Below are 13,149 nucleotides of genomic sequence, written 5' to 3' on the forward strand. Positions count from 1 at the left end.
AAATTAAGATACAATATGTCCACAGCACTACACTAACCATTTCTGTAAGGAAATGTCATACTCTTTATTGCACCTGCATCTGGATCCTGCATTATTTTACGTATTTCTTTTCTCCCCTTAACTGGTATACAAGGAAACCCCCCTGTGGTACAAAATCCTGAAAATCATGTCTTCATTGGTGACACATGCACAGCTGGGGGAAATAGTGCAGGTGTGATTGAGGAAGAGTTTTGGGGAAACTAGGAAGTTCAGATCAAGAGTTTGCAGCTGGACTGCTTGCTTCCCTGTGACACTCGCAATTATAAGAGAACTACTCAATAACAAATATGCATCATTATTTTGATCTTACTAAAAGTCACAGAGCTCAATGCTCTAAGGAGATAAATTTGGAACTAATAATTATCTCAAATTGCTGGGATTTATCATTCATCTTCCCAAATCCCCTGTACACTTTTTCAGGCCATGAACACAATCAATGTCAGTGTGTGAAAGTGTATATAAATTAAATCCTGTGTCAATCAGAGCCCACATGAGAAATTCTGAACATGCAGGTTTTCATGAATTAGATCATTGGCATTTTCCCTTTATCAAAATAATCCAGAGTCATTCAATGAGAGTTCCTGTAATGCAGTTTATGGAGGATGAGATACAAATATGACTTTCAACATCCCTGTTGGCCCCAAGATGGTTGGAACATTTCTGCTGCAGATTCTTCTCTTCCTGTGGCTACAGTTGCCTCCCACTGAGAGCAAGGAACACTCTGCTAGATGCACCATGATGGAGCCTTTCCAGCTTCCATACCAGAATTATCAGAGAGGGGACCTAATCATTGGAGGAATTGTTACCTATTTCGGCTTTTTATTTGAAGAAATGGATTTCCATGAGCACCCAAACACAAAGCTTATAGATGAACTTCTGTAAGGAAAAAACTCTATCCTTCATAGCGTACCCTTGGTGAGCTCATGTATGCTACAATTACACCAAACATACAGTGGTACCCTCAGAACACGTTTCCATGTGGCTTTTTTCAAGTAGGAATGTTAAACATATATTTTCTTCTTTTTACATTGTCATCTTGGTATCTTCTTCTTTGTTGCTTTATTCTGCTTCTTGGGGTTTCTGTTTTCTGCCTGTTCTGCTTTCTCATCACATGAACCCATGGCTCTCACCACTTTCTCCCAACTTCATCCTCATCCTCCCTCTGTGTTTCCTTTCACACCATTTTCTATTTTCCTTTGCAGCAAAGCTTTATCTTCATATTCACAATCACTATCATTTAATCTGACAGTCACAGATGAATGTGACATATGAATAACATAGAATTCGGATTATAGTTTCTGCTATACAATGTAAACCCTATTGAGTAAAAAAAAAAGTATTGATTCTGAGTTATTTGCAGAGTAGACCCACTGAAATTAATAAACCTAATATAGTCAGATCTATTAATCCTAATGGGCCTTCTCTAAGTATGGCTAATATTGGCTACAGTATTTTTTGTACAGCCACAATTTTATTTGAAGGAGGGAAGGAGGGAAACTCAGTTACTATGAAAGAATAGAATTTGTTCCATCTGATGTGCTCTGGTCTCTACTCCCCACCTACACCAAGCACTTACTATCTGAGAGGCACCAGTCAGAATTTCTAACTTGGGGACTTCTATTCCAGTGAGTGTCTGCTGGCCTCTGAGAGGAAATAAGGAGTTAAGAGAAGGATGTGGCAAACAGGTCCCCCTTCGCATAGGAGGAATGGCGGTTTGCTTTAGCCGCCTGTGAAGACCCTTTAATATATGCACCAGTGGTACACCTGCAGATCAGAGATTTATTTACATATGTGAGTTTCAGGATATGAATGCTCTGCACAAATTAAATGCTTTTTAGATGCAATATTCTTAAAGCTGACTGAATATTGTCCATGGGGTCAACTATCAACTGTCGAGACAAATAATGGATATATAGTTTGTTTGTTAACTTATTTGTTTTATTTAATCTTTTGGGATTTGCCAGAGAGAGCCAGAAAGTTACCAATGTGCTTAAGAGGGAGAGGAGGAGAATACCTCTGACAAATAGTAAAGTGGTACCTCGGGTTAAGAACTTAATTCTTTCTGTAAGTCCGTTCTTCACCTTTAACTGTTCTTAACCTGAGGTACCACATTAGCTAATGGGGCCTGCCGCTGCACCGCCACCACACGTTTTCTGTTCTCGTCCTGAAGCAAAGTTATTAACCTGAGGTACTATTTCTGCGGTAGGGGAGTCTGTAACCTGAAGCATCTGTAACCCAAGGTACCACTGTGTAACTCTTTTATTAGTGACACACTGAAGTACTACCAGAATATTCTCTCCCTGGTGTTTGCTGTCAAAGAAATAAACGGGAACCCTAATATCGTACCAAATATGACCTTTGGGCTTCACATCTATGATAGCTACTTAAATGCAAGGATGACTTATCAGAACACTCTGAAACTTCTGTCCATCACAGAAAGGATTGTCCCCAACTTCATATGTGAGAAGAAAAGTATGGTAGCTTTTATTGGGGGACTTGACTCTGACATCTCTCTCCACATGGCTACTGTCTTAGGCGTCTACAAGATTCCACAGGTATAGTAAATGTGGGGACTGTGAAGCTCTTTTGCCTCGGGTACAATAATTATCTTCTAGGTTCTCAATGCTTTCTTTTACTTTGGTTCATTTTTCTGAAAAAGGAAGTGTGAGAGGAAAATATATAAATGATACAAAAGCATCTGGGGGAGTTTTGCACTAGGGGTTGGAGGAGAGGGGCTTTGGTGCTTGCCAGACTTTGTCTCCCATGTGTCACTGGGAAGCAGCAGGGAGGTTGGCACTGGGCAAATGCAGCAGCAGGAGTCTTCCTCCTGCTCCCAGGAAGCTGCCCAAGGCCAGCTGCAAGAGCTCAGAGAAACCCTGCTCCTCCTAAGCAGTTCTGGCTAATCCACAGATTTCCCAGCTATTTTTCCTAATGTAATATATTTTTTTATTTCATTTTCACTGATGTATTCACTTTTGTGACCAGTGCCATTTTAATATAAATCTTTGCTTTTGGTCAGAGAAGTCATTTGCAAAATTCAGAGAAGTACAAATGTCAGAGGACAGCTGCATTTTGCTCACCAATTGTTTCAGGAATTGTGAATCAGGTGGGTTTGTTTTTTTTAATTATTAAGATGTTCATTGAACTCAATTCCTCTCCTGTCCCTAGTTGTGTCTCATCACAAAAGTTCCAACTAAGCAAGGGAGTTGCTTGTCCTGATTTTGTCCACTGGCCCCGACCACTTTTGCTCAATGGTCAAGGAGTCCAGGACGTTCTGGAGAACCACAGGTTTCCCACTCATGAAATATACCATGATTGTCACGGCCTAAAATTGGCCGCTGTTTCTTTAATATAAAAGGAACTGAGTCGGTATGAGTCAGCAGCATTCAATGAATTGGCAAAGTCTTCATGACTCATGCAACCTTTTACCTACATATGCCTGTATGTATAGAGTGGTCATTGATTGTGTGTGGTGTGGGTTGGTAGAAAGCTGGTTGCGTTTGATATGTATAGAGCTGTCAGTCGTGGTTGGAGAAGACTTTTTAAGAATAAAAGCAGCATTCTGCAAAGTACTCTTTCTCAAGGACTCTTTGTGCCAGGACCAGGCAAAGGAGGTCAGAACGTTTTCTTTTTCAAACATGGACAATGATGTCCAAGGACAAAAGAGCTTCTGAACTGACAATCCCTCCACAGTTCCATTGAGCTGTACTTCTTTCTTCCCAAGTAACAAAACAAGTAGGTATAAGTCCAGATCTTGAATGATTATTGTGGTGTACATCACCGCAAAGTATAGGAAAACTTGATGCCTTTATTTGTAACCGTATGCTAAAAGGTAAAGGTAAAGGTACCCCTGCCCGTACGGGCCAGTCTTGCCAGACTCTAGGGTTGTGCGCCCATCTCACTCAAGAGGCCGGGGGCCAGCGCTGTCCGGAGACACTTCCGGGTCATGTGGCCAGCGTGACATCGCTGCTCTGGCGAGCCAGAGCCGCACACGGAAACGCCGTTTACCTTCCCGCTAGTAAGCGGTCCCTATTTATCTACTTGCACCCGGGGGTGCTTTCGAACTGCTAGGTTGGCAGGCGCTGGGACCAAACGACAGGAGCGCACCCCACCGCGGGGATTCGAACCGCCAACCTTTCGATCGGCAAGCCCTAGGCGCTGAGGCTTTTACCCACAGCGCCACCCGCGTCCCATCAACCGTATGCTAGAACTCTCCAATTCTTGTGGGATTGATTTCTTCCTCCAGATTGCTTACTGTGTATTAGCTCCAGTGAGAAACCCAGAGTTGCAGCCCCAGACATTCTACCGAACGTTGCCCAATGAGAAATATCAATATGCAGGGATTGTTATGCTACTTCTACATTTCCAGTGGACATGGGTAGGAATTGTGGCATCCGATGATGAAAATGGAGAGACCTTTATGCAAACCTTAGTGCCAATGCTTTCTCAGCATGGAGTCTGTACGGCTTTCAATGAAAAACTACCAGCCTTATCTCAGGGTCTAGATAATTTCAGTTTCTTAGAACGCGTTCGGGCCAAGTCCTCTTTCCTGGTGGCCTCAGAAGTCAACATATTGGTTCTGTGTGCAGAACCTCAGACCATTACAGTTGTGAAATGGATGCAATATTTCTATTCATTAGCTGAAGACATTGCAGAGAAGTCTACAGGCACCGTGTGGATTTTTACAGCCCAGTGGGCTTTCACTTCAGAAACAATGCAAAGGTATTACGATATACAAGTCTTTGGTGGTGCCTTGTCTTTTGCAATTCACACAGAGGAAGTCCAGGGATTTAAAGACTTCCTTCAGACCCTGAACCCCAACTCTCCAAATGGAGATGGGTTCCTCCAGGCTTTTTGGCAACAGGCATTCAGCTGTTTATTTTCTGCTTCCAATGGGCACAAGGAAAACAGAAAGACCTGCACTGGCCATGAGAGTCTGGAGAGCCTTCCTGGGCATATTTTTGAAATGACCATGACTGGCCACAGTTACAGTATCTATAATGCGGTTTATGCCATTGCACATTCTTTACATCAGATGCACTCATCCAGGTCAAAACGCAGAATGGTGGCAGGCAGAGGTGGGCTCGATCCTCCAAAACTGCAACCTTGGCAGGTGAGATTTCCTGTTCAGAACAAAGCTTTGCAAAGTTGATCAAGAGAAAGGAGAATTGTGAAAAATTAAGAATTTGTTTAAAAATACTAAGGTTGTTTCTACCCATGACTGCCCACCCATTCTGTCCACCAACTATTTTCTAGAATCTGCATTTGTTCCTGCAGTAAATAGGAACATATAGGGCTATTTTCAAATGTGGTTACCTGGTCTGTTTTTTAACTCACTCCCAGTGATATTCATTGATTGTATTGGAACTGCAAGTTACGGTCACTTTACGTTGGTGGGGAAAAGTAAACAAAGAAATGGAGATCAGGGAAAGCCCACCATGAGCTGCCCCCCATTCCTTTGCCCCTTCTCAAACCTTGCAGGAGGGGCAGTTCCAGGGCTTCCTGACATGGCACCATTTTGCCTTTGCACATGGACCCCAGAGCTGAACCCTCACGCAAGTGGCAGGCCAGCTGTACTTGCTAGAAATACTTATGTTCTCCAAATGTTGTAGACTGCACAGTTTTTGACTACTTTCCATTGTGTGAAATATGTGGATTGATACTTTCTCCTTTCTATAATCCATAAAAGCTCTCCTTTTAAAACTTTGCCTTTGTTTTCTTCTGTCTAGCTGCACTCGTTCTTGAGGAGTATCTCCTTTAACAACAGTGCTGGTGACTTAGTGTCCTTTGATGAGAATGGGGAGTTAGCAGGTGGATTTGATATTATTAACTGGGTTACTTTTCCAAACCAAACCTTCTCCCGAGTGAAAGTAGGAAAGATAGTTCCACAAGACTCACAAAACGTAGACTTCAGCATGGATGAGGGAGCCATCACATGGCACAGATCTTTTAATCAGGTGGGACCATTGGATTTTTAAAAATGTGGTATTGTAGGAGTAAATTATACTGACCCAAGTGAGATTTACATCTCAGAAGACAAGGGGAGGCTATGTTACCCATATGTTTTGAAAGATTTAATGTCTTGTGGTGCTTCTCTGAGCCTAATAATGTATGTGCTTCCTATTTTACCTTCTCATTCACTCCCAATATTTACATTACAGTTTATTTATTTATACAACACGCCTTTCTGGAATAATGTTAATCAGCCAGCTGATCTCTTTTTGGTTAAAACTGTGTTGTTTACAAGGCACAAGAGAGCTACATTTTCTCCTCTTTTTATGGCTAGGTGCTGCCCCTTGCCTTGTGTAATGATCGCTGCCAGCCAGGCTACAGCAGGAAAAAGAAGGAGGGGTTGCCATTTTGTTGCTATGATTGTGCTTCATGTCCACATGGAATGATTTCAAATCAAATGGGTAAGAAACATAATCTGCTAATTTGTAAAATGCTTCCTAATATATATTTCAACATTTTTCTTCTATTAGTTCAGTACTCCTAAAGAGTGCGGAATCGGGTGGCGCTGTGGGTTAAACCACTGAGCCTCTTGGGCTTGCTGATCAGAAGGTCGGTGGTTCGAATCCCAGTGACAGGGTGAGCTCCTGTTGCTCGGTCCCTGCTCCTGCCAACCTAGCAGTTCGAAAGCACATCAAAGTGCAAGTAGATAAATAGTACCGCTCTGGCGGGAAGGTAAACAGAATTTCCATCTACTGCTCTGGTTCGCCAGAAGCGGCTTAGTCATGCTGGCCACATGACTCGGAAGCTGTACGCCAGCTCCTTCAGCTAGTAAAGTGAGATGAGCGCCACAAGCCCAGAGTCATCCACGACTTGACCTAACGGTCAGGGGTCCCTTTACTTTTTACTCCTAAAGAGAGCAGTAACTGCACTGATATCTGGAAGAAAGAACAGATAGTTCGGGAAACTAGATCCAGAACTTTTACAAGTGAGATCTGTAGAAATGGGTGTGGAATGTGTCTAGTGTAATCTGCCTGCCTCCTACATGCTACATCATTAGGACTGGATAGTTTTAGGTGTGTGAGCCGAAAATGGTCTCCTTACCCAGAACAGTCCTCAGCCCAGCCTCTGAGCTGAACGTACCTGTTCTCAAGAATTCTCCATCACCATGAAGATCTCTCTGGGTTCTTTCCAGTGAGTCTGCTCTGTCCAGATGAAGGACAGAGTAGATGAACAATCCATGCAACTTAGGCCCATCAAAATGTAGAACCTATTGCGGATTATGCATAGTGGCTGAAAATTGTACAAACTATTGTTAATATCTACTTATCTCTGATACATTCACCAACTCATTAATGCCCTATTTGTCACAACTCATATTTCACTCATTGTTTCAGATATGGATTATTGTTTCCAATGCCAAGATGACCAATTTCCAAACAAGGACAGAGATCAATGCATCCCCAAACGCCAACATTTTCTTTCCTACGCAGAACCTTTAGGGTTCGTTTTAGCTTCCTTAGCTCTGGTCTTTTCTCTGGTCACAGCCTTGATACTTGGCGTCTTCTCTAGGAATGGGGACACTCCCATTGTCAAAGCCAACAACCGGGACCTCACCTACACTCTGCTTCTTTCCCTCTTGCTCTGCTTCCTCTGCTCCTTGCTGTTCATTGGCCAGCCTCACCCAGTGAGCTGCTCTTTACGACAAGCTGCTTTTGGCATCATCTTCTCCATTGCTGTGTCTTGTGTCTTGGCCAAAACTATCACGGTGGTTCTGGCTTTCATGGCCACCAAACCAGGATCCAGGATGAGGAAATGGGTGGGGAAATCTCTCACAAACTCTGTGCTTCTTGCTTGCTGCTCCGTTCAAACCAGCATTTGTGCTGCTTGGCTCTGTACGGCTCCTCCATTCCCAGATGTGGACATGAACTCTCTGCTGGAGGAAATGATTGTGGAATGCAACGAAGGTTCTGTCGCGATGTTTTATTCTGTCCTGGGTTATCTGGGATTCCTGGCCATGGTCAGCTTCACTATGGCTTTCCTGGCCAAGAGGTTGCCGGACAGTTTCAACGAAGCCAAGTTCATCACCTTCAGCATGTTGGTGTTCTGCAGCGTTTGGCTGTCCTTTGTTCCCTCTTATCTGAGCACCAAAGGAAAGCAGATGGTGGCTGTGGAGGTCTTTTGCATCTTGGCCTCCAGCGCAGGTTTGCTGGGTTGTATCTTTTCCCCCAAATTGTACATAATTCTTCTGAGGCCCGACTTGAACAGCAAAGACCACTTAATTCTGAGGAGCAAATAGGAATGAATTTGTGTTGATGGTTTTAATTATTGTATTGTTTGCTGGCATTTATTGAATGAAAAGCAGAAGAAGTAATTCCTTGGATTTCTCAACACTCATCCTTTTCATCTTTTTCATCCCTCTCTTGTCATTGGCTATTTCTATACAGCATTTTCTACAAGTGAATCTGTGCTGAAAGTGGTCTGCAGAATAATCTAAGTCTAAACACAGTAATACATAAGAACACAGGAAGAGCCTAGTGGATCAGGCCCATAGCCCTTCTGGTCCATCCTCCTGTTCTCACAGTGGCCACCCAGATGCCCCAAAGGGAAAGCTGCAAGCAGGATTCAAGCACAAGAACACTTTCCCCTCCTTTGGTTTCCAGCAACTCGTATTCAGGAACATGGCTGCCTCCAACTGTGGCATCAGAGCTGAGCCATCCTGGCTAGGAGACATCAATAGCCCTCTCCTCTGTGAATTCATCTAGGGCTCTTTTAAAGCCATCTATTCTGGTGGCCATCCTTGCCCCCTGTGGGAGTGACTTCCATAGTTTAATTATGTACTGTATATACAGCAACCATGCAAAATAAGACATGAAACCAATGGAATGTAACAGTGGTTAAAACATTAAATGAATAGATGATTAAAACTTTTATCATCAACAATGCACGGTTCATTTATCAGTTTTTTTCCAAAATATCTTGTGTATTTGTGCTTTGAATATAGAGCAATGTTCTCATGCAGGGAGGGACGCAGGTGGCGCTGTGGGTTAAAGCCTCAGCGCCTAGGACTTGCCGATCGAAAGGTCGGTGGTTCGAATCCCTGCGGCGGGGTGCGCTCCCGCTGCTCGGTCCCAGCGCCTGCCAACCTAGCAGTTCGAAAGCACCTCCGGGTGCAAGTAGATAAATAGGGACCGCTTACCAGCGGGAAGGTAAACGGCGTTTCCGTGTGCGGCTCTGGCTCGCCAGAGCAGCGATGTCACGCTGGCCACGTGACCCGGAAGTGTCTCCGGACAGCGCTGGCCCCTGGCCTCTTGAGTGAGATGGGCGCACAACCCCAGAGTCTGTCAAGACTGGCCCATACGGGCAGGGGTACCTTTACCTTTACCTTTTCTCATGCAGGGATTTTGGAGGATGTTGAGTCTGAATTCCTTTTCTCTTGGCATGTTTTGAAACTTTTTGTCTTGTAGCCCTTGAAACAGCAAGCTAGTGGCAGCTGCTGCTCATGGGGACTTTTAGGGGTCAGGGATTGTACTGAGGAGGGTTGCATTCAGCTTCCTTGTAATTCCTTGTATTTCTCAACTCTTATTCTTTTCATTCTTAGAAATAGCCTCAAACTTACATCTGTAATCAATAAAGCTGAGACCAATTTTTAACTCCATAAAGTTGTTCTGTCACTTTGTTTTCCTGCCAATACACTGATCTTCCATTTGTAAGGTGCTAAAGGTATATACCTTCATGGGAACACTTCAGCAGTGTGAAACACGTACCGGTAACTTCTGCTGAGGCTATACTTTATACATTTAGGTAAAAGCTATATTGTATTTATTTATATGTAATCAAGAAAGGCTGCTGATCGCAGAATGTAGCTGCAAAAGCCTGTATAACATGGCAGAACATTATGCCTTTGCACATTATGGACAATTAAGAACATTATGGACAATTAAGAGGTTGCATTTTTAATCCTTTCTGTCATCCTCCACCTGTGGATACACATGTCTGTACACGTCCATCTGGCTTCACAATGTGAAGTTGCCACATTTCCAAATGGGGCTTCAAAACAATTGAATGACATTTGTTACCCGCTGGTCCTCATCTGCCTACAAATGAGACCCAGGTTCTCTGAGTTTATCTTCTCCATGTAGGGCAGATACAGAGTGGCTGGACTGAAGAACATTTCAGCTGTCAGGAGAACCTACAAAACCCCGCACAAAGTGCTTTTCAAGTGCTGATGATGTTCTGATAGTTCAGGCTTGCAAAGCTGTGTTCATGAAACTATGAAAACCCCAACAAGCAGCTCTTGGGTTCCTTGCATAGCTCCATATGTAGCTTTGTGAGGCCCCAAAGATCAGCTGATAGCAGGGGCTTGCAGAGCACCATGTTTGCTGAGTTTCAGCCCCAAGGACCAGCTGATGATTCATGTGGGGAAAATGGGTTCTCTGATGTCTCTGTGATATCAAATGATGGAGAGGTATGCTGCTCCATCCCTATGTCACCTATGGCCCACGGGGGATGTGGGAGATGAGGATCCAGGTCACCTCTCAGATCAAGTGCCCCATAAGATCACAAGATCAACCATGTTGTTTAGAATAAAGCTTTAGGCAGGCATAGGCAAACTCGGCCCTCCAGATGTTTTGGGACTACAATTCCCACCATCCCTAGTTAACAGGACCAGTGGTCAGGGATGATGGGAGTTGTAGTCACAAAACATCTGGAGGGCCAAGTTTGACTCTCCATAAACTTATTGCTCTCCCTACTAAGAGGACCAGCTGAGACTTTGGCTGTGATTTGATAAACATGCTCCCCACCCCTAAATCACTGAGAAGCTGATTAAGTCTCCTTTAATTATCAAAGAAATCATGATCATTTCTTTGACTCTCTGGGGAGTTCCTGTAGCTGCATGAAAACTATGAATCAAGGCTGGGAGATACTATTAATATCTCCTGTGATGTTCAGAGCTTGGCCTTACACCAAGGGCTCTGTCAGACTGGTCACTGATTCTATTTCCTGCAAAAATCTGGCTTTCGTAACCATTCCAGTGAGACTTTGCTACTCAGTATCACTCAGATGACAATGTCCAAAGAGATGAATTGTTGCCTAAAAAATTCCTCTTGCTCCTACCATGCTGTGTGCAGGATGGTACTTTCCTTGATGTTGGCGTCCATGCTGCTTCCTCCAGATGAGTGCAAGGCTGCAGTTGCTCTGTGTTCCATCCGTGACCCTCTTCCTATTCTTCACAAATATTTCCAGTCTGGAGATGTTGTTATTGCTGGCATTATGTCTCAAATCTATATAACTTCAAGCATAGCCTTCAATGAACCTCCTACAATTGAACTCTTCGATGACATTCTGTAAGGAAGTGTGTGTGTGTGTGTGTGTGTCTGTGTCTGTGTCTGCTTTAAAACCGTATTGTATATCTGTAATAAATATATTTCTGCATTTGACATATGATGAAGGTGAGGCTCATTACACTAGTGGTCAAAATTGTGGAAAACTTTAGGAAAAGCTGTATTTCTAAGGGCTGATGGCTCATAAGAAAAGTATTAAATTAGAATGAACCTCTGCAGTATATCATTAGAAAGATAATCTAATGCAGAATATAATGCCAAAAGCTGTGCTGAATAGCCCTGACCTGAATCCAACATAATATCTGTGGAGCTGATTAAATAAACTTTTAGTCAGAAGCAACAAAAGAATAAAGCACAATTTTTAGAAACAATCTTGGTTTCACGTTAAAACACCTGGTGAATTAAAATATTTTGTTTACTCCATGGGATGCCACTGTAGAGCTGCAATTGCAGCAAAAAGTTTCTATGCTAACATAAATGGTGAAAAGTTATGAAATACCCTTTATCATGGTTTTGTGTCCATAACTTTTTGTTTTGCTATTTGCTTGCTTTGGTGATCCCTTGTAGCTGAGCAAGATTGTCTTCCATGAAGATGGTTTTAACAGTGAGTCCGTATGTGACTGTGGAGACCAATTCTGGATCCACATGTCCTTCCATAGTGAGGACCTCGATCTCCAGGCGGGAGTTGGTCAGGGTGAGGGTTTGCCAAATATGCCTTCCTCTTTGCATGTTTCTCACTTCCATCCTGAGTTCAAGTGCCTTCAATGTCCTTTACACCTTTGGTAAAAGCTGTTCTCCCAGCCAGTATTTCCCAATTGTCTGTGTTTATACTACATTTTTTTTTTAGATTGGCCTTGAGACAGTCTTTAAACCTCTTTCGTTGACCACCAGCATGGTGCTTTCCATATTAAAGTTTGGAATAGAGTAGTTGCTTTGGAAGACGATAATCAGGCAAAATGACCTGTCCAACAAAGTTGATTTTGAAGAATCATTTCTTCGATACTGGTGATCTTTGCTTCACCCAGTACACTGACATTAGTTTGCCTGTCTTCCCAAGCGATGTGTAGAAAATTTCAGAAACACCGTTGATGGAATCTTTCAAGGAATTGGAGATGGCATTTATAAGTGGTCTCTGTTTCACAAGAATAAAGTGAGGTTGGTAGTACAACTGCTTTGTAAACAACCATTTTGTTCTCCATGCAAATGTCCCGGTTCTCAAACACCCTGCAGGAGAAAGTGCACTTGCAGACCTCAGACGGTGCAGGATTTTGGCATCAATGTCAGCCCTTGTGGAAAGATAACTGCCCAGGTAGGCGAAGTGATCAACACTTTCCAACCTTACACCACTGAGTTTGATTAGTGACGGTACATAGAGGTTGTTTTGTTCTGTCGGTGAAGCACTTTGGTTTTTGGGATGTTGTGTGTGTAGGATCAAGGCAATGGAAATAATAAATAGAGTTGGGGCAATAACACAACCCTGTTAACACCTGATCCCACTGTGAATGGTTCACTTTGAGAGCCATGGTTATCTGCGATTGTTGCAGTCAAATAATCATGGAGGAGATGAATGATGTTCACAAATTCATCTGGGCAGCCAATTTTCAGAAGGACAGTCCACAGGGCATTACGATTCAGTGTCAAAGGCCTTAGTCAGGTCAATAAACGCCATATACAGGGGTTGGTTTTGCTCTCTGATTTTTCTTGTAGCTGTCAAGTGGTGAAAATCATGTCCACTGTCCTCCTAGAAGGTCAAAAACCATTTTGGGATTCAGGAAGGGTAGCCTTGGATATTGTTAGGAGACGGTTTCCTAAGATC

General features: G+C 43.2%; 1 long non-coding RNA gene across 3 annotated transcripts in view; it reads left to right on the forward strand.

Annotated features, from left to right (window-relative positions):
- LOC310834283 overlaps nt 1-13,149 on the forward strand; it is a 285,003-nt gene that overhangs the window by 62,637 nt on the left and 209,217 nt on the right. The gene's annotated exons all lie outside the window — the stretch shown is intronic.

Source organism: Podarcis gaigeae (genome assembly GCF_964106915.1).
Source record: "Podarcis gaigeae genome assembly, chromosome: 16".
In the NCBI taxonomy this organism is placed as follows: domain Eukaryota; kingdom Metazoa; phylum Chordata; class Lepidosauria; order Squamata; family Lacertidae; genus Podarcis; species Podarcis gaigeae.